Source organism: Embiotoca jacksoni, unplaced genomic scaffold, assembly GCF_022577435.1.
Source record: "Embiotoca jacksoni isolate LCO1_2020_lvr unplaced genomic scaffold, fEmbJac1.0.p SCAF_13, whole genome shotgun sequence".
Taxonomy (NCBI): domain Eukaryota; kingdom Metazoa; phylum Chordata; class Actinopteri; family Embiotocidae; genus Embiotoca; species Embiotoca jacksoni.
The window spans coordinates 5,838,138-5,858,857 of NW_027185263.1; the positions used below are offsets into that span (position 1 = coordinate 5,838,138).

General features: G+C 41.2%; 1 protein-coding gene across 4 annotated transcripts in view; it reads right to left on the reverse strand.

Annotated features, from left to right (window-relative positions):
- shroom1 (shroom family member 1) overlaps positions 1 to 20,178 on the reverse strand; it is a 31,411-nt gene extending 11,233 nt beyond the window's left edge. Inside the window, exons 1-2 of one of the 4 annotated variants that reach the window (XM_069146019.1) lie at positions 20,012 to 20,178; positions 10,219 to 10,283 (exon numbers count right to left, since the gene is read on the reverse strand). The gene's annotated coding sequence lies outside the window, so the exon portion shown is untranslated. Of the gene's footprint in view, positions 1 to 1,625; positions 1,768 to 7,152; positions 7,345 to 10,218; positions 10,284 to 20,011 lie in introns of those variants that run through there. The other 3 variants (XM_069146022.1, XM_069146021.1, XM_069146020.1) reach the window with 3 other exon arrangements.
- Between the last annotated feature and the right edge of the window lie 542 nt (positions 20,179 to 20,720).

Sequence of the window (20,720 nt, forward strand, 5' to 3'; positions counted from 1 at the left end):
GACATGTGATCAAAATAAATTCAATTCATTTGTTTATCAAATGACTGCCTAAAATGGAAACATTTGTTACATTTTCACTTAACTATAAAAACATGACATTATCCTTTGTGGAAATCTAATTTATTTCCTAGTGAGACATATTAATGTCAAATCAACCCATTAAAATATTCACAGACACCATGTAAACATCAGAGTGCACCTGTTTTAGTGGTTACACTTTGGGAGATGCTATACATCACTGCCATCCAAGTCAAACCATGTAAAAATAGATTTTTTTTATCCGCCCCCCCCCCCTGCATTACTGAGCTTTAACTCCCTGGAACATTAGCTATATAATCACTCCCCTGTAAATCCACATGTGACTCTTGTGGTATGGATATACTGCAAGTACTGTTTATATGGTGAAACTACAAACTGTACAGGAATATAAACTCTAGCGTCTTGCTGTTCAGTCAGTAACGTGAACCGAATTGAATCAATAATCTGCTGCAGCACTTCTAAACTCTACATTCATTTCGACTGGGTCCCATCTTTTGATGTCCAGAAACCAATTAAGCTCGATCCTATTATTAGTGTATGGCATGCTTCCTCATTTAAGGATTCTTCCTCGTTGATTCTTCATGATAAATTACATTTTTCAAAGTCAGCACAGAATTTAATAACTCGCAGAGATTAAATTCCTGCAATTTTGGAAACTTTCTGCTATCACCAGCGATCCTAAAGAAACCAGCCCCGCAAGTTAATGACAGGTTCTAGTTTTACGGTGGACTTTAATAACAGGACTCCCATAACCTGCATGCCTTTCCTTGACTTTGTCATCAAGTTTGAAACCACATACCCGTCATGCATACACAAAGGTAAATGTTTCTCATAAAACAAAGAAAAGCAAATCAGTTTGTCAACAGTTAAACCGCAGTATCAATGTTCGGCCTCATCAGTGATGGGAACTCCAAGCAACAAAGTCAATGTTATTGAATCAGTTGATTTTGTGTCTTTTGTTTTGGGGATTTAACAACCAACACTTATCCTTCGAAAGAAAACTAAAAAGTTAGAATCACTTTGAGTGAGCAAAATATTCTCAGTCTCCAAGTTTGTCGGCATCAAAGATGATCCTAGGTGGTCGTTTTGCATACATACAAAACCCACCTCCAAAGAGCCTTTCAAACTACAGTATTAAGGGGGATTCCATGTGTTTATGAAGGGCCTTCTGATCTGTAGTGTGTCACTGGGTGTGTGAGCATATGTGTGTGTGTGTGGTTTCCAGCCCTCCTCTTCCCTCTGCCAACATAGAGAGAGGCTCCCAAACAGGGGAGCGCTCAAGTGGAAGTGATGGAGGGGACAGGCAGTGACAAAATGTACAGAGAGGAGGGGGGCGGGGGGAGGCAGAGGGTGACAGGCCCAGACAAATACTCTCACACGCAAACCACAACAACAAGAGACAAGAGAAGTGAACAATGACAGCAGAAAAGCTCAATACAAGTTGGAAGACCAGGATCAACAGTCACAACAGAAAGACAGACTGGGAGCCACCCAGAAATCAACTACTTGCAGACTGCTTTGAAAAATTATAAAAGTTTTGGGAACACCATCTGCAAGTCCAAAAAAAAAGAAAGAAAATAACTCACCCAAACTTCGAGTCTAAGTCACTGACCTTCCTGATTTCCATCTGAAAAAGAAATTAGTTTCCCCTAGTTTCACCTTAAATAAGGATTAGCCAAGTGATTTCTGTCCTTGTTTCACATTCAGAACATCGTTCTTCTTCTAAAGAGGGACCAGAACAAGTAACCAGGAGAGCCAGATATTAGAGGGAAGACTTCTAGCGGGTCCCTTCTACCCCCACCGAGACCCGAAGCTGCCTAGAGGGAGCCACTGATTGGCCAGCCTATGATGTCCTGCTCTCTGATGCACAATGAGCGCAGCGGAGGGAATATTTCACTGCAGCAGATAGCTGCTAGTGCTGCCTGCTGCCTGAACAACAGAGAGAGGGAGAAAAAAAAAGAAAGAAAAAAAAAAAAAAAGAGGCCTCACATTCCTGGCTGGCTTCAAAGACGGAGCAGAGCCCGGGCGCCATTCATTCCCAAGGCCCTGAGCCCGGCACATGGAGACTAGCCAAGGCAGGAGGAAGGACATAGGAGGAGGGGAGGGGGTAATGGTGGGTGGGTGGGTGGGTGACCTCCCAGCCTTCACCCAAAAAACAGTCACAAAGACTAACCATCTCCCACCCTCACCCTCTTTTTCCGGTTTCTCTCATTTCGAACATCTGCTAGTGTCTCTTCTGTATTCTTTTATTCTTGTTGCAGTTATGAAGAAGTTACACAGCCAATCATCAATCGACCGCAGAAATATCTAATACTTTCTGCTGCCGCGTGACTGATATGAAAGTCATAGTAAGTGTAGTTCAATTTAAAAAGTTTGTGCTTATTACATGCAGTATTCCAGTGGTCACGGATGTCCTTTTAATTATATGAAGATAAAACAACCTCTGTTCACAATAAACGACCATAGTTAAAATGAGAACTAATTGACAGGTTGGGTTTATTGAATTGTAGAGATTAATTAACAAATATGCCATAACAAACTGAAAATATAGAGCGAAATTCCCACAAATTAGTATGCTTGCTGTAGTAAGCATGGACACAGATCTGTCCATTATAACATGGGTCAAACTTACCCTTGATAACAACGTCAGCTTTCAAAACTCCTGCGTGATTGTCTAGTGTCAGACAAAGACCCCTGTCGCATTCACTATTGTTTTCTATTGAGGCTGGCAGCACTAGTGCTCAGCTATGCAGTTTCTGTCACTGTTTGCACAGCGTCAGATAAAGTGGAGCAAAGAGCTCCATCCATGTTCTGCTGGTGGTTTCAGTGCTGATAACGACTCCACCTGATGATAACATCACAACTTTTTGTTTTTATGACGGACAAATATATTTGGAATTATAACTATTAATGTGTTCACCTGTCGCAAAATTACAGAAATTCTGGCATACAAACAATTATTAGTTTATTTATGGCAAATGCTTTGGCTTATTTCCGCAAAGGAGATGTATTTCTGCAAACGTCGCAAAAAAAAGTTGTGCGTTTTAAAACGTAACGTTTTAATATGGCTGAAGCGTAGGTAGATGGTATTGGAGCAATTCGTCAGTGCCATGAAGGTATCAAAGTTCGGTACCCAGCATTAGTGGCCAGCAGAGAAACCTTCATCTATTTTGCAAGTTTATGGTGACGTATAAGGATAAGCTCATGAACACTTTCCGCCTGGCAACTGAGCTAAGTACTCTGTCATGGTGGATGGTTGAGAGAGAGTAAGCCTTAAGAACTGCAAGAATTTAAAGGCCACATGTGTAAAAAAAAAAAAAAGCAAAAGGAATGTGGTCAGAGAAGGTGTCAGGCAAGGACACACTTTCTTAAAGAATACGGGATTTATAAAACCAACGAATGAGAGAGTGCAGGAACACGTGGTGAGGCTGATCTAGAAATCTTTCAGATTTATTTTTTTTGTCTTTCATTAGGTGATTACGAGTTCCAGCGTGACCTACGCCATGCAGCCACGAGACTGGACCACCAGTCCTCTAAGCAGCAGTGATGGTCTCAGAGGGCAGAAATGGACAGACAGAGACAGGGAAGACAGGATGATAAAAAAAAAAAAAAAGATGCAACAGGTAAAGAAAAACGGGGAAGATGGAAACAAGAGAGAGCCAAGCAGGGAATTCAAAACGCTATGGTGACTGGTGCCATGGTAGCCAGCCAACCAAATAGTACGCCAAAACCATTAAGCTTGTTAGCCCCGCTGGCCCTGCTAACTCCACCGATAGAGATGATGTTAGGTTGACGGACCTCCGGACCGCTGACTGAGGAGCTAAACGGATTGGGTGTTACCTTTAAAAACTACCGTTTGTACTGTGGCTCTCACTGGTGAGAAACAAAACTTTAAAATGGCTTTTCCCAGTACAACGTCCCTGTAGGTATTCATTTTTTCCAGAAGGCAAATACCTTCTGCTGGATTAAACATTGCCAAGTGCTATGATGTGTCTGACAGTTTGAAAAGAGAGTTAAATTACCCAGAATGCATGGCAAATTAGTCCTATTTAAGGCAGTCAAGAACTACAAAGCTTTGCGCAACAGATTAATTTAGATCGACGTCATCCATTAGTTATATCCAAGCCATAGTTTCTTTATGAAACTAAGTGCTGGCTAACTGGCACAGCTGTGCTTTTTACATTTTCCCCTGAAAATGATCTTTAAACGTTTCAAACACAAAATACAGCGGCTTGAAGTTGACCATCAGACTGTCGCTGTATGTGCACACTACTGCGCACGACTCCCACCGTGTTAGGAAATATTTAAACTTTAGCACATCGTGGATCCTTCTTACAGGATAGAACATTCACTCGGTCTACGAAAAGTTCAACCAAAGCAAATAGACTTGAGAGAGATTTACCTCAATGAGAATCCGACCGGACACTTTCAGAAAAGCGCTTCGCATCAACGTGCAACAAGAGACGAAGTAGACGGGTACCATTCTTGCTTACATTATTAGGAATTTAAGCTTCTTTCTCTATCGGATTAAAATTGTTCCGCTGACCTTTTGGCCCGTAAGGGCCTTCATCATGCAGTTAGCCATTATACTCTATACTTACTTTCTATGTACAGTACAAACTGCTGTACGCTCTGTTATGTACCGCCGATATCAGCATGGCTTTTAACTTCCAGGGAGGATGAAGAGACTCAACACGTGCCACCAGAAATAGAACCATCACATGGCATCTCCAAATTGAAAATCTTTTGGCACATGCAAGCACAAAAGGGATAAAAGAGGCATCAAATGCTCGGCAATGACTTCACTTCTTGGCTCAAGTCTCCCACAGGACCTAAAAGACATCAGTGTATTGTCCTTGATCAAACAGATACAAAGAGGAAGCTGTTTTTGAAAAGGCGGAAGTGGTCGGGTGTTGAGCTCTTACAGAGAACAGCGTCCAGTAGCGGGAAAGGGAAAGCTGTCATGCCATGCGGAGTTATGGCCAACACCTGCAGTGTAATTCCTGCTGTATGTGTGTGTGAGAGAGGTTTAACTGTGTGTGCAGTGGAAAGAAACTGTGGCTGGGTGTTGCTGGGCAATGCTCACATCAGTGTCTAAAATCTCAAGCTGACCAAGACAAGCTGTCACACTCTAATAAGCTCTGCATTCCTGCCCTGATCTGGCCTAAATACTTAGTTGACAATATCAATATTTAGTCCACTTGATTTAATGTTGATGTTTTCACCAAAGGTTGTACAGAATCGGTCATGTTTGAAACACTGAATACTAAATGCACGTGTGTGCAACTATGACACTGCTCTTCTGTATTTGCAGACAACCCTTTAGTTAAGCAATGGTTCAAATAATACTTATGTAACGACACGCATAAAATCCAACAAGGTGAATAAGAGTATATCAATAATATTCTCCGCTATAAAAAAAAAATATGATTCTGTATCCTTCCAGGTCAACCATTAACCAGGAACTGCACTGCGTCTCAGCATTGGGCTTAAAAATGAGCACAAGTCTCTGTGAATGATAAACTCCTTATTACTTTCAACTGGCCTCTGAGAAGACAATTACTTTTGTATTAAGGACCCCCCGGGGGTTTGCAATATGATCTAGTCATGGTGAATTTAACTGGATACTGTAGGAATTCCTCAGCACTAGAATAGTACAATGCTGCAGGCCACTGAGTTGTATTTGTGTGGAGGTGTGTTAAAGTCTAAAATAGGCTGTGCAAGTTCATCATTTCTGCAGCGTATACTTTTCTGTCTTTGGTATATGTATTAAAATCGGAGAACATAGTGACCTGGGTCAAACGTCAGAAGTGAAATGATAATAAAAAGGATTGAGCAGTAGAAGCAAGTGGACTCCCAGAGGCTGTATACCAAAGTAAGGCTGTAAAAGTGCCATCTCACACACGCAGTTATGCGTATAAAGAAAAAGTTATGCAACCCATATTGTGTCTTGCGGGAAAAATACCTTCCATTCGTGCAGGAGTCCGTAAAAATGATGCAAAATGGTTCACTACAGGAGAGATAGGTGAGGACACACCTGACCCCAGGGCCTGAGGATCAGAGCAGTGACAGCATCTTACACCTCTAACACCACCACAAAGCAGGAGATTAACTGATTCAGAGCCAACGTGTGATACTACCAACAACAAGATCCACGATTACAAAAGAGGGCCAAGCCGAGGAATGTATGAAAGGGGAAAAGACGCAGAAAGTGAGAAAGAAGAGACCCGGCCCCACAGGAAGCTGAGGACAAACACTAAAGGGGCATAAAACAAAACAAAACACACAATAACAAATGACCCACTTCCTGTTTGAAGGTGGGAAAAGTCTCAGTGACTCCATCATTATGGAAAAATGCTACCGTTAAACAAAAAAAAAAACCCGCTATTGTTCTCAATTCCAACGTTTCTGCTGCAGCTCAGCCCTCATCTCTCAACTGTCCCGGAGGACACACTGTCAGCAGTCTAAACAGGCTAGAAAAGCTTACGTTGGGTCTTAACCCAAAATTCTGCACGTTTTTTTCTTTGTGCAACGTTTGTCACTCAACAAGTGGGGCAACAATTATTTCATTTTTATGAATCATTAGTCTGCCAATTATTTTCTCCATAAACTAATAGTTTAGTTCTTATAATGTCAGAAAATAGTGAAAAATGAGCATCAGTTCCTCAGAGCCCAGGGCAACTTCTTTTTATTTTGTCAAACAATCCATAACCACCCAATATTAAATTTATTATCATGTAATACCAAAAATAAAATCTCATAATTCACTTGAGAAACTGCAACTGCTGAATGTTAAGCATTTTCTACTTACCTTGCTTGCCTTTCATTTAACTCAGCAGACACACTGAATATTCAAAGAAGAAAATTGACTACGAGAAGAAAGAAAAGAAACAACAACTTGATTATACGTATTCTATGAACAAAATGTGTTCAGCCAACCGAGAGAAGAACAGACCTACAAAAACGGATTCAACTTCTTGTTTCTAATTAGAAGCACTCTGTGTGTTAAAGTCTGGTTAATCTTTTAGGTTGAGTTTTATAGTGGGTCAAATACCTGCAGTTGCATCTCATAAACCAGAAACAGTCCAAACATGCTTTAAGACTTCTACTGACCACTTTGTACCAGAGAGCCGGAAGGTCCTTCGCTACCAGTTATCTCAGTGTCATCTTGTCCTGCCAGGCTGCATCACTGTCCTCTTACGTAATGAGCTGTGGTCCGACCAGCTGACCAACGAAACAACAGACGCAGGAATTCACCCATGGTGGCCCCTGTGCTTGTACAGCGAAAGCCATGACACTGCGTGACTTCACCAGTAACGCATGAGGAAAAGACATCCCAGGGAGACACTGACTATACAGAGCATGTATTGTTCTTTTAATATAACCAATCATTAATTATTCTCATCGTATCTTATCCAAAGTATAACACAAATGTTGCAAATGCCAATATCAGATGAACCACTGGTAAAAGAAAAGACCACATGAAGAGAAACGGCTTTATTAAACTAAATAAATTACAACCGATTAACGTCAGGTTTTCACAAAATGTCAGGCTGCCATGAGGTAAAGCTCACCCCAGAGGTCCTACTGCCAACATTCAGAGCAGAGAATTATTCATTCCTTACAAGACTCAATACATTTCAAACATCCATGCATGTATTGTGCCACTCATGGAATGTATTAATGCCGGTAAAACCCAAGCCAAAAGCTGTTGATGGACTTAACACCTTATACAGATTAGTGTGGCATAAAGGCCACATGATACAACCTGCTTTTTTTTTTTTTTTTTATGTTTTTCGCAATTTGCATAAAGCGACTGCTGTTCTGTTCCCTCTGAAGGTCTGATTGTTTGCAATTAATTCATTTTACTCTTCATTTACCAGTGCCTATGAATAATAAGAGCACAGTAAGAGCATTGACGGTGTTTTTAGCTTCAGTCTGTTCGGGGTCTTTTTGGAAACAATACTAAAAGGAAAGAAATATTATTAGGGGCAAGCTATAAACAAAATGTGTCTCTGATTTACTCTAAACTATGTTGTCTGTCTGATCTTTAACACCTTGTAGGTTGTCAGTTATTTTTGTATTGGACACACGTGCCCTTAACGTACCTCACACTTCTGTTTCTATACTGATACCGAGTCAGTGATTGCACCAGAGCTGCAAACTTGGCTGTGGACTCTTTTCTTGTTAAAAGTGTGGTTGATAACAGCACATTGTGGCTTAGGCAATTCTTTGTCTTTGAGAACGCAGACAAAATGTCAGACCATTTCAATTTCTAACAATCCAAGAACCATTAAATGAAACAATCTGTTATCTGAACTGGCTAAGCGGTGCGGAAATATCTACCAGGACAAACACCTGACACTTTATGGTGACATGAACCTTGGTGCATTATCACAGACAGGCTGGTTTGGGTGCTTGGCAGAAGCACATAGAGAGGAATGTGCATGATAAGCAGCTGGGGCACGTACACAAAGTTATTGAGTATGCTGCTGTATTCAAATGTTATTTACACTGTATAACTGACGCTCATCTGCACAATGACCTCACCGATCATGTGCTGGCCTGTGTAGATAGCAGGTGAACACATCAGATAAGACGACTTCCTGGTAGAACAAAAAAAACTCTCAGGAATTTAACCTGCAGGATTACATTCAATAAAGCAATGCATTGCGTTGCCATCTAAAAGTTCCCTCGACACGTCCAGACAGAAAAAAACCCGGCCTATCATGAAGCATTGTTATATCATGAGGACAAAGTTTTAGTTCCGATACCCATTATGTAATGAAATTAAATATTTAATCCTGCAGTACGGTGAACATGCAAGGGAAGGAATGCCAGGTTAATAACGAGCCGAGGGGGATTTTTGCAAAGACGCAGGAACACCGATCATGAACGCATGAATTATGTAGTTGTTAGATTAATCTGACTTTAGCAGTTCGTCTTCAGACAACCATTTTATCCATCAAGCAGCAATGGATTGAACTGCAATGGCTATAGCGTTGGGTTAGTCAGTTATCAAACACGAGGCCTTCATGGGAGAGCTCAAAGCGGCCACACAGATCCGAAATCTCTACATCAACACACTATCCGATTCCCTTTGAGACACTCAGACGACATAATTAGAACTGGGTGTTTTCCCCTCTCCTAATTGTACAACCTCCCGGGGTGGCTAAAGTCAGGTTACAGTACTAAATGACCTGTGGAGCTCCGAGACGACAGCATTCCTCGCCTGGTCTTATTGCTCCCCTGGACCCATCTAATATGAGGCAATTACAGGCAATGAATGGACAGTTGAAGGCCACAGAAAGTAATACAAGCTACACAGAGACTAGTTTTGAAGGAAAACCCCACATTCCAGCCTCCAACAGTCAATACGCTCCCCCACTGCCACCTGCTTAAACAACTGCACAGGTTAGTGCCTCATTCAGGCATCCTGCAGGTGCTTTCACTTGTTGATTCCACAGGTATAAAAAGTGTTAAAGATGTAAAACACATTAACTTGCATTTATATGTTCCCTCCATATAACTGCAAGTCCGTCAAATTTAAGCCCTTTACGTAGGAGTTCACACATTGCTGAATAAACCTGATAACTGCCAGGTATATCTTTTTGTATTTCCCACTATACAACATTTTTAAATCTGGTCTGTCTGGTAAGACATTCCCACGCTGGCCATGCTGGGCATGCTCGATGAGCAGAGCATGTACACCAGAGACTTACAGTGGCCGAGCCGGCTAACTTCCGCTTCAGCCCAAGGCTAACTTGAATAGAAATAAAACAATTTTTTTTTTTTTTTAATTAAATTGTGTGGCTCTTCTAGAGTTTCTGACAGGGAAATTGGTCATGCTCAAAATAATTCATCCACTATTATCCAGTCACAATATCTACAGAATACACAACTCTCACCTGTCAGGCCCTGAAACTAAAATATGATTAGCGCACACTCAAAACCCCATTCTATTTTGATCTAGTCACAGATGCCAAAAAAAAAAAAATCTTTATTTTACCAATAAGTAGAGCACAGTTAGATCCAGTGTGCACCCTGTGGTCATTTTAATGAGTCGCCAGCAGACTAACATATCTCTTGCACGTCCTGCTTTAGGTGAACTCCTTTCCACAATGACTGACATACACACAAATACATAGTCACCGAGATCAGATTAAAAAAAAGGCTTACTGGCAGCGGGAGTCATTCACGCATAGAGCTCTTGCTGTTACACGGGCACGTCTGTGACATCATGTCTGAAAAGGAAGGAGAAAACAACAGAAAACAGAGAAATATGAGAATAAGTAGGAAAACGGTGGAAGAAACTGGGCAACTGTCCGGCATCTAATGTGGCGTAATGAAAGTATCAGACGTGCCTCTAATCACTCCTTTTATACCTGCCAGGATGCTTTAAATGAGCATGAAAAGGACAGTCCAGATACACGAGACGCTGCCCTGTAGAGCGGCAGCTTCGTGACAACAAGGAAACATTTGCTCAGTGTTGCGCCAGAGATTTGAATTGCAAAACAACGCGCCAGGCAGATAGAGGCACCGTGTGAGGGCGAACGGTTAAGCATTCGCTTTCCCGACTGCCCCAACCATGACTTACCATGAAGTCAACGACCAATCTGAGCCAAAACATACTGTGTTTCTTGAGAGACTTGATTCACATGTTTAAGGAAGCGAGCCCGCTTGGCCGCCGTGACCCGCCCGCTCAGTTCGGACTCTGAATGTCAACTGAAATTAAGCAAATTCAAATGGCCAACACTCTCAACGTTTTTGGTTTCACCCGGAGAGTGCAAATTACCCAGGAGCCTCCACTCTGCCAGACCGAACAGATTAAGCCCAGTAAAAGTTGACGCTCCATCACGAAACGGGATGTTTCGCTATTTAATTGCCTGATTAATCAACAGAAAATGAATCGGCAAATATTTTGATAATCAATCGTTGTAGTCCTTTTTTCAAGCAAGAGTTTCAAACATTCGCCAGTTAAGGATTCTCTAAGGAGGCAATTTGGTCTCTTTTATTATTTTATGACATTTTATGAACAAAATATTAATCAAGACACTAATCTGCAGATTAATTGAAAATGAAAATAAGTAAGTAATAGTAAGCTGCAGTCCTTGTTGTAGGTAATGGGTGTCCAGTATGCACATTTTCCTTTTCCTTTAAATCCAGTAATTTAGCCTATGGGATCAAATCTCACTCAGTCTCTCTTCTTTATTTTCACTGTCTCCCACTCACTCCTCTGACACAGAACGTTAAAACAGGCAAGGGGAGTAATAACAGCTTTCCTTTAGAGAGAGATTTGTCTCCGTATCCACAGTTGGAGTGGAAGGTTTCATATCACGTGCTGTGATAACTGGGAGAATGAAATGCCCAAGATAAACACCCATTTTGCATTTATTTACCTTTTCTGGCAAACATCACTGTAGATCACACAAAAATCTGGGGCAAATCAATTAACCGGTCAGAGTTCACTCCATGTCCGACTTTCAGCTTCCTAGTTGTCTGGAGAAGTGATTTTGCTGATGCAGACTTTGGGTGCATCAAGTCAGACTGACTGGTGTAGAGCAGACCACAGCAAAGATTTTTGCTTTCTCCTCTGAGGCATAATTTAATACAGGAAAAAGCCCAGAGCAAAAAAAAAAAAAAAAAAATCGCATCACTGGAAGTGTCCGATTTTGCATAACCTGACCTTTCTGATGGTTTGGCAAACCATTCATTTACCTCCACCTCTCTCCATCTTCTCATTATGGAGAAATTTGATTTAGTGGAAAAGCTTAACACCAGAAGCTTTTAAATTTTTTAAATGCCAGGATCTCGGCTTTCAGCTTGTTCGTCAATGGATTTTTCCATGCACGCATACTGAACAAACTGGTGCTGCTTTACCTTTAAAATCACAACAGTAAATGTAAGTGTAACAATACCACCTCCGTGGCTCCAATGACAGTTTATTAGTCTGTAAGGTGAGGCTGGTTCAGTCCTTATTCAGGCCATCATAAAGAAATCATAACCAACAGTTTTTCCGTTAACAGGCTGATAAGTCTCTCACACTAAGTAATCCTGGGTAAGCGCATTTCCTCTGAGAAGTTTGCTTTTTGCCCTACAAGGCTATATAATAAACATAATGTAACAATGAAAAAGTAAATTATTATTTGATCCGGTTGACAGTAGTTCTTTGTTATCTTGCAGCGCAGTTACAACATGGATTGAGGATTTCTTTTTGCATTAATCCCGCCTCCATCTGAGCAATTTGAATGACATAATACATATCGGAGCACGATAGAAAGAGCAAATGTGTCTAATGTGCAAATGATTACAGACTTCCTCCTACACCTCTAGCTACAGACGGCAGGATGTACGTGATCTGCCGCTGTACCGACGCCTCTGCCAAGACGGAACACCTGGCGTTAACTTTTAATTGTCCTGCTTTTGAAATTTATACAGTAACATAATAGCACTGATCACCGTGCTCAGGAGTCAAGTGATTTCTAATCTCCATTGTGTTTCCCAGCACCAAGTCTGCCACCGTGGATAATTTTGGGGAGCTGATCACAATGGGCTCATTTTACTGCTGGCAGCGCAGGTTTCCAACCTCAGAGCAGGGGAGGGTGGAGGTGGAGAAGGAAGAAGGGTGGTGGAGGTGGTAAGAAAAGGTGGTGGGGGGGGTTAAGACCGTTAAAACAAATCACACAGAGATTAAACTTCACCAGAAAACAGTGCAACACACTTTGGACTTTGTAACCTGGTAGAGAAGAATGGAGTGTGGCTGGCAGATGTAGACGTTGCGACTACTGTTTCCTTTGATGAAAAAAAAATACACCCATATAGTCAACGCGGTATTTTTGCTCCCATTGTTATTTAGCTTTCTCAATACTGAACCATTACATATGCAACTGTATGTCTTGGCTGCATGCGAGCTCTACATTTTTCTCGTGGCTTGGCTCGTTGTAGCACGTTGGCAGATTATAGGTCTCAAAGGTCCAAAGGAATCAGTCACGCTACGCGTTAAATAAGATCATTAGTGGACGGACAAAATTAAAAAACAAAAGTGTCCGATATTACTTCCAACCAGCAATTTACGCTTGCTTTCATCATCGGATTATTCTTTTCAATGACTACGTACTTTATCAAAATGTCAAAAAAACCTAAAAGATATTCAGTTTACAATCACATAAAACAGAAAAAGCAATAAATCTCACACTTTGAAAGGCTGCAGCTCAAAAATGTTCGACACTTTTTAATCAGTTTTGCTTGAAATCACAAATTAATAATAAAATGGTTACAGATGACCGAATAGTCAATGAATCGACTAATTGTTTGAGGCCAAAATCACTTTAAATTGTGCCATTTTATTCCCTAATTTCGTATTACTATTATTCATCACGCAGGTGCTGAGGCTGGTTCCAGCTACCAGGACACACAGACACCCTCCAGAAAAAAAAAAAAAAAAAAGAAGAGACATGGAGCCTCCACTTCCAACCATGTCAGACAGTTGTAAATCCCTCTTTTATGAGTCAACATCACAGCCGTATTAATGCGTCCGTGGCCAGCTCCAGTCTCAGTGACAACCCCTCACCCACACCTTTTCATCAGGGTATATGAAACCAGAGAAGTTTCCTTTCAGCAGACCTGCTGGCACGGTGTATTATGGAAGTGCAGTGCCTGCGCGCACACGCACGCGCACACACACACACACACACACACACACACACACACACACACACACACACACACACCCCCAATAGACTGTCCGCCTTTCTCCATTTCCCTCCAAAAAGCACACACACAACAGATGGAGAGATGCTCTATAGTCTAAACTATTGTGCAACAACCACAGCGTAGCACCCCATTTTATTGCTTCCCTTGGCCTCTGTACAGGCTGACACACACAGAACATTTAAAAACTTGAAAGTCATAATCCGTGATCAGTGCGATGCCGTGTGCATCTCGGCTTTTTCTGAAAGGATTTTCAGTAGGTGGCTTTATTTTCATTATTCTGTCAATGTGGCTGTTACATCGCATGCCGATTTAACAAGCTGCCGCTGACAAATACATAATCGCTGACTTTGTCAATCGGTGACAAAGAGGGGGGGAAAAAAACTTCGGGAAATGTATTTGTAGCTAAATCATATTTCATGAATATCAATATTAGTATCAGCCTCGAAAGTCCAGTTCTGGCTGAACTAATTTTGATAAAGGAGTAAAACGTATATAATCACTTTAAAATCAGGGAGGTACCCTGTGGATCTTTTGACCTAAAGTATTACCATAGGGCCTATTTTTTTTCCATTTTGTTAGTCTCATTCATACAGACAAGGATGCACATGCATACATGCATGCACACATGCACTAGTGTGGCACGCTACACTACCCTATACACATTATTCAGTTGTTCAACAGGTGGCAGTGAGGAACCAAAATATGCAGCAATGTGCCAGTAAAGGGAAGAGAGAAGAAATGTGCTAACTAAGAAGTTGCTTTTGTTTTCCAAATGGCTTTGCAAATGTTTTACGAGGAATATAAGGTTTGTTTGACCTCAAGAGCTTAGGTGAGTAACACTAAACAGGAAAATAACATCTGCTTTTCTAAAAGAAAATTCCTTCGGGCACATTTAACTCTGCTATGACCATATTAGCCTTTTTTTTTTCTTTTCTTTTTTTTTTTTTAATAATATTGAGCATATTAAAGTGTTCTTTCATTATTACATCCACAGCATTCTGCTGCTGCAGCAATTCGGTCTGTATCTCCTAAAACAGAGGCCGTAGGAGCATAATGTATTACCAAAAGCTGCCCAGGCTGCGTAGGTTACGCACACACTCCACCACACACATGCAAAAAAAATACCTACACGACATATGACACCGTCATATCACAATGGGGGTCTTACAGGGCCATACAATAGAGTAGGTGTGGTGCTGTCGGCAGACAGACGGACACGCATAACTATACATGCTTTCCAGCCCGCCCCTCAGGGGGTCTCGTATTAACCGGTGATAACCTCTGGCAGCCATTTTCCAGCTTCATGTCCATCTGTTATATGGGACTTTAAGAGGCCTCTCTGCTGCTCCGACAAAAAGAAGGAGGATCTGACAATAGCTCACCACCACAGACAAGTGAGTGGTCACACCCAGGTAAAAAAATAAAAATAAAAGCCCCCCGCCTGCAGAAAAGAGCCCTTAAGTCACAGCAGCAGTCAGGAAAGGAGACAAAAGGTAATTGAAAGGGAGCCGCAGAGGCTCGATCTGTCCGAGTTTGGCGAGCGGCGTTTGGGAATAGCTTTACCGATGATTTTTGAACACACAGCCTCTTGAGATCAGCCCGCGGAGGACCCCTGTAATGTCTGGAATTTCAGCCATGCACGAGGAGGAGGAAGTGTGCACGCGCATTAAACCTGCTCCATGCAGGTGGCTGTCAAAAGTGAAGGGCACGGGGGAGGAATATATCCATATATCCACATCCTTCAAGTAATTCACTGCCGCTCTCTGCCTGCAAATCTTTTCATAAATTCAATTAAAAGGTGGGCGTTTTCTCTTGTAAGCCATTAATTAGCACTAAATGGGCAGAAAGTAGCCTGTATTCACTGATGCTCTGAGTCAGTTTTGAAAAGAAAAAAAAAAAAACCATTGACATATTACCCTTTGCACTAAGCAAACAACTTCATATTTACACATCCGGCAGCCACAGAGCGACATTACTGTTCATTTTCAAGTTGGGTTTATGGCTACCGAAGGAACCAAAGTCCAATATTCACTCGACTTTTCGCTCACGATAAACATTTACACGCGAAGTCTATCGTTACATTTATATGTACAGTTTGAACGACAACTGCATGCATTTTAAATATTTTTTTTTTTTACTGTATTGTGTTAATAGGTTTACTCTACACGCCTCTGCAAACTGCCCTTCACGGACAAATATACCGTCTGAATTCAACCGAATTGAAATATCTGGCTTGTTAGCTGCTGAACGCTGCACTAGGTTCACCAGCTGGTCGCGAACTTTGTCTCCTGTTCGGTTGCGAGCTGCAGCTGAAAACGGAGACAGGAGTGGTGAAAGTGAAGCCATACAACCAAAAACAACAAACTGAAAGACGCTAAAAGGGTCGGTAGAGGCGAGGAAAAACGCAAACTCGGGGAAATAAAGAACTTTATTCAAGCAGCTTTATGCCAAATACTGCCCTCATAAATATGGAGACTCCATGTGTATTATAAATGACTTGTGCATTCACACGCTCTGTCATTATTAGCAAGTGAGTGACTATTTGATCAGGTGTTCACAAACCAACAGTCAATAGAAGCCGCTTTTAGGCCAAGCAAGTTAATGAAAAAAAGAAGTCTAGCCACGGTCATAATTTCCTAATTTCTAGGGACGAGCTACTCTTGATCTGGTTGAAATGTATGCACACATTTGATCTGTTTAAAAGATCCAAAACGTGTTTCATTCAAGAGGGCCAATAAAAACAGTGCTCATAATTACATTTAAGATGTATTAACGGAGTCACTTGAAGTCATCTCGCTCTTGCGTTGTCAGTTTTGCATTAGGGGTCAATAGAAACGCAACACTTCCTGTATTTTTCAAACTAAAAGACCTCTAGCCTTTTATAAGAAAGAAAAAGTCCCCACAAAACGTAGTTACAGGAACGAAAAGGTTCCGAGTTCGGCGCGGACGCACCAAAAAAAAGGGGGAAACCTCGCTCGTCGTTCTTACAACGGCGAAATGGTCCCTCCGGCCCGAAGGCGCCTGATGGCTACTGGTTCTGCTTATGTTGTAACCTGCGATCTTTGACGCCATTGCCATCAACAGACTTCAGAGGAGGCCTTTCAAAACAATTAAACATCCGATTGTAAGCTTCAAATAAAAGAAATGCTGCAGGACATTAGAGAAAAATCTTTACTGCGATTATGGATGTGAAAGGTAAAAGAGTTCTCAACTCTTCCTCATGTTTAGCCATAGGCAGACATCTATGACCAAACACAAGCTGGTGCTAGCTGTGAAAACAATTAGAAAAAAAAAACAACACACTTCTTCCTTCGGTCAAATATGATGTAATACTAAAGTAATGTTTACCGACTGATGTTTTCGCCCCAATAATATGCTATTTAACATGGATGCATTTCCCTGCTCCTGTTTCCATTTGCCTGAAGCCTGCTGCTTATAGCAAGCTCAGACTTTCTTTCCTTTATTTCCTATTACTTATTAATCTTGTTGGGACATTTTAACTGGAACATAAAACGTTAAGCGGGCTTTTCACTTCCTCCTTTGCGCTCTTATTTAAGAAAATCAAACGAGCCGCTCCGATGAGCTCTTCGGTGTTTGAAGTGACCTCCCCGGAATGATGTCACGTTACGAAACCACACCCGAGCACCTGCATACAACACTGATGCACTTTCAAACTTTGCATTTTATCATCTTAGCAACCTTTCCAGGGACACTAACCAGATCACAACACACTACGCGTAACTAACCTGCACGCTGACTGGAGTTTAATCACTACATGATATCATCAACAAAATGTGCCCGAGCTCTAAAAGAACAAACTTCTGCAGGACTCGGTCTCTCAAACGTATCTCTAATCTCTAATCTCTAATGTCCCCAATAACAATAACACAATAACGTGTCTGATGGACTTTGGTCAGCAGAAATCTTCGAGCTTCATTGAACAAGCGCAAGGTCAGTCGCGGGGGGATATTTGAATGTATGCCCGCCTCTTTTTTTGTTATTCCTGTTAATGTAAATGCATTTTTTTTTTTATTCTACTGTTACCTAATGAAACCAGTTGATTCATATTTAAATTCTGCCAGTAGCTCATACTTTAATAAGATTACCAGTTAGAAAAGCACAACTGACTTCCTCATCCTTTAGTACGAGTTATTCAATACATCCGCTCTTACCTTCACAAAAGGTAACGCATTTATTTTCCTGTCTCACGTGGTGAAGGTACAAAGGAAGAGGTGCGATTACAACATAATCTATTATAGGAATATGTAAACAACGCAGGTCAGAATAACAGAAACCTCACGAGTTGTTAACCGATTTAAAACTTTTGACACCTTCCTGCTACATCCTATCCCATTATCTCACCGTCACACCTTCAGTAAAAGTTCAACGCGACCCCACACGGAGTGATAACAATTGAATTACCGCCGTGTTAGTTAATTTGATAAAGATCTCGACCTTTTAGCAGCTTTGTCTCTGGAGGTTTTTGTGTGTTTGTGTGTAATCCTATTTCATTTGGAAATTAGATCTTCTTCCTTGAGCAGAAATAATTTGAACCGAGTGACCCAACTTCACCCACACAGTCAGACCAGTTGGTTCATCCTTGCGGAGTCGGTTTGTGTAAAATGTCACCGAAAGAATGTAAACACCCGAGTCAAAAGCACTACGAGTAATTTGCCACTGCTTACAAAAAAAACAACAACAACAACAACATCCCCACCGAGTCAAACAACAACACAATCGAAGACGGTCCCAAACGTCTCTTCGGTGCCTGAAACCGAGCACTTCTACAGCGGCATTACAAATTGCAGTCAACGATAACTATAACTATTTTCTTGTCTTTGTGCTTCCTTTGAGAGAGGGAGACGGCAAAAGACAGGAGAAGGAGAAAAGAGATCACGCTTCAAAGCCCCGGGGCTAAGTTTACCTGTACGGCCCATGGCCTCTATTTCATAGCCTTGCTCCTCTCTTTGCTTCCATCTTTTGTTCCCACACTTTAAATAAAACATAGTCCACTCATTAGGTGGAAAGGGTCCTCCCTGTGCATAATTCAGGGGCGAGGTATCAATTTGAGGCGAGGAGACGAGGTCAGGAAAAGACAATCGTGTCTTGGTCTCGGCAATGCTGTCAAACAACAGACCCCCCCCCCCCCCCACTCCCAACACAGAAAGTACAACAATTAGAGCTGCTGGCGATTAGTCGGTTAACTCTTTAGTTGATCCTCAGCTGTTTTGATAATGAATTAAATCATTGAAGTCATTTTCTTTTTTTTTTCTTTTTTTTTATTCAAACGTGCCAAAATGCTCAGATTCTGGCTTCATAAATGTGAATATCGTCCGGTTCATTTAGTCCTCCGTGATAATAAACGGTTGTGGACTGCTGGTCAGAACAAAACAATACATTTTAGGCTGCATCTTTATCACAGTTATCATCATTTTCAAACCTTTTAAAAAAAAAAAGATCAATCAGCTCATCGATTATTCGAGAAAATAATCAACAGATCAACCAGTCAGGAAATTCTTATTTGTAGTTATTTGCAGGCCTGATGGCACTGGTAAGAAAATGTGATGACGGTAGTTAGGGTTGCAGTTTGTCTCCCTTCGAGCTGCCAATATTAATTACAGGACTGTTTCATCATCAGTTTATCTGTCAACTGTATTTCCCAGAACTCAACAGCTTACATATTGCTTGCTTGCTTTGTCCCACAGAAAAATAAAAAATAAAATAAAAAAAATATATATAATTTACTATGTAAATGAATTATCCAAACACTTGTCTAATTATTTTAGCAACTAAATATTGTGGCAATCATAAACTATTAATATGAATTGAACACGAGTAGCAGGTTAAACATGGAGCGTTACAATAACAGAAAAAAAAAATATTTAAAAACTAAATTCAAAATAACAAATGAGTCAGAAAACAATAATACAAATTTTTTTTTTAAATCTTCAACAATATGAAACGTAAAAAAAACAAAGATAATAAAAAAAAAATTAACATAGACTGCTTGCAATCAAACCTTCATAAAAACCAACCCGAGAACAGTTGTATCTTATTCAAAGACACTAATTGTCCTACCGGGGACGCATTACAACGTTTTAAAACTAACCCCCCCCTTGCAAAAAAAAAAAAAAAAAAGATGTTTTACTATAAAGTGTTATTGACATGACCATCCTCTCAATAATCAACAGGTTGACAACCGAAACTGAGCAGCCACAGCGAAACCGGCTGCACCTGCTGCTGACGACGCTTCACTTACCTGCCGAGTCTCCGGTCGCCTCCACTCGTAACTCCCTCGTTTCCCTCGGACGTGTTTTCCTCTTCTTTGAATCAGCGAATCAGTACATAAAACACAAAACTAACAGGGACGGTTCACTTTTATCCAGTCGGCTGGCGTATCTCAGTCGCAACCTCTGGTAATGAGCTTTCTTTTTCCTCTGCTTCGCTTGTTAGTTTATTCCCAGGAGGGGTGGGGGGGGGGGGGGGGGGGGGAGAAGAGAAGAGGATGATAGGTAACAGAGAACTGAATCGACCAATCAGAAGCGGCGGGAGGCGGGCGCTTTTGGGATTACACGACACCCTATTGGTCATTCCCTTGTTAATGGCGGTGAAAACAGTGAAAACGTGAAATTTCCCTGTATTGTTTTGATGCGCTTCGGTTCACCGGAATGAGGCAGGAGGTGAAAGTGAACAGTGACTGTTTTACTGCCACGCTGACAGAGACATTGTGGATTGAGTTTAATCCCCCGTCGTATGGGAAATTATAGTCTGGAAGGAAAATGATGAAAGAAATATAAAAATCAGATGTGCATGGTGGTCATAAAAAGCATCGGTGTCCTCCATAAGAGTTAAATGTTTTCAGGGCAGCAGCAATGTGGATTTGAAAGGAGCTAATCATTTCTAAGAGGCTCTGCAATGCAAAGCTATATAAACCACTTGGAATACTTTTGAGTCATGCACAGAAAGAT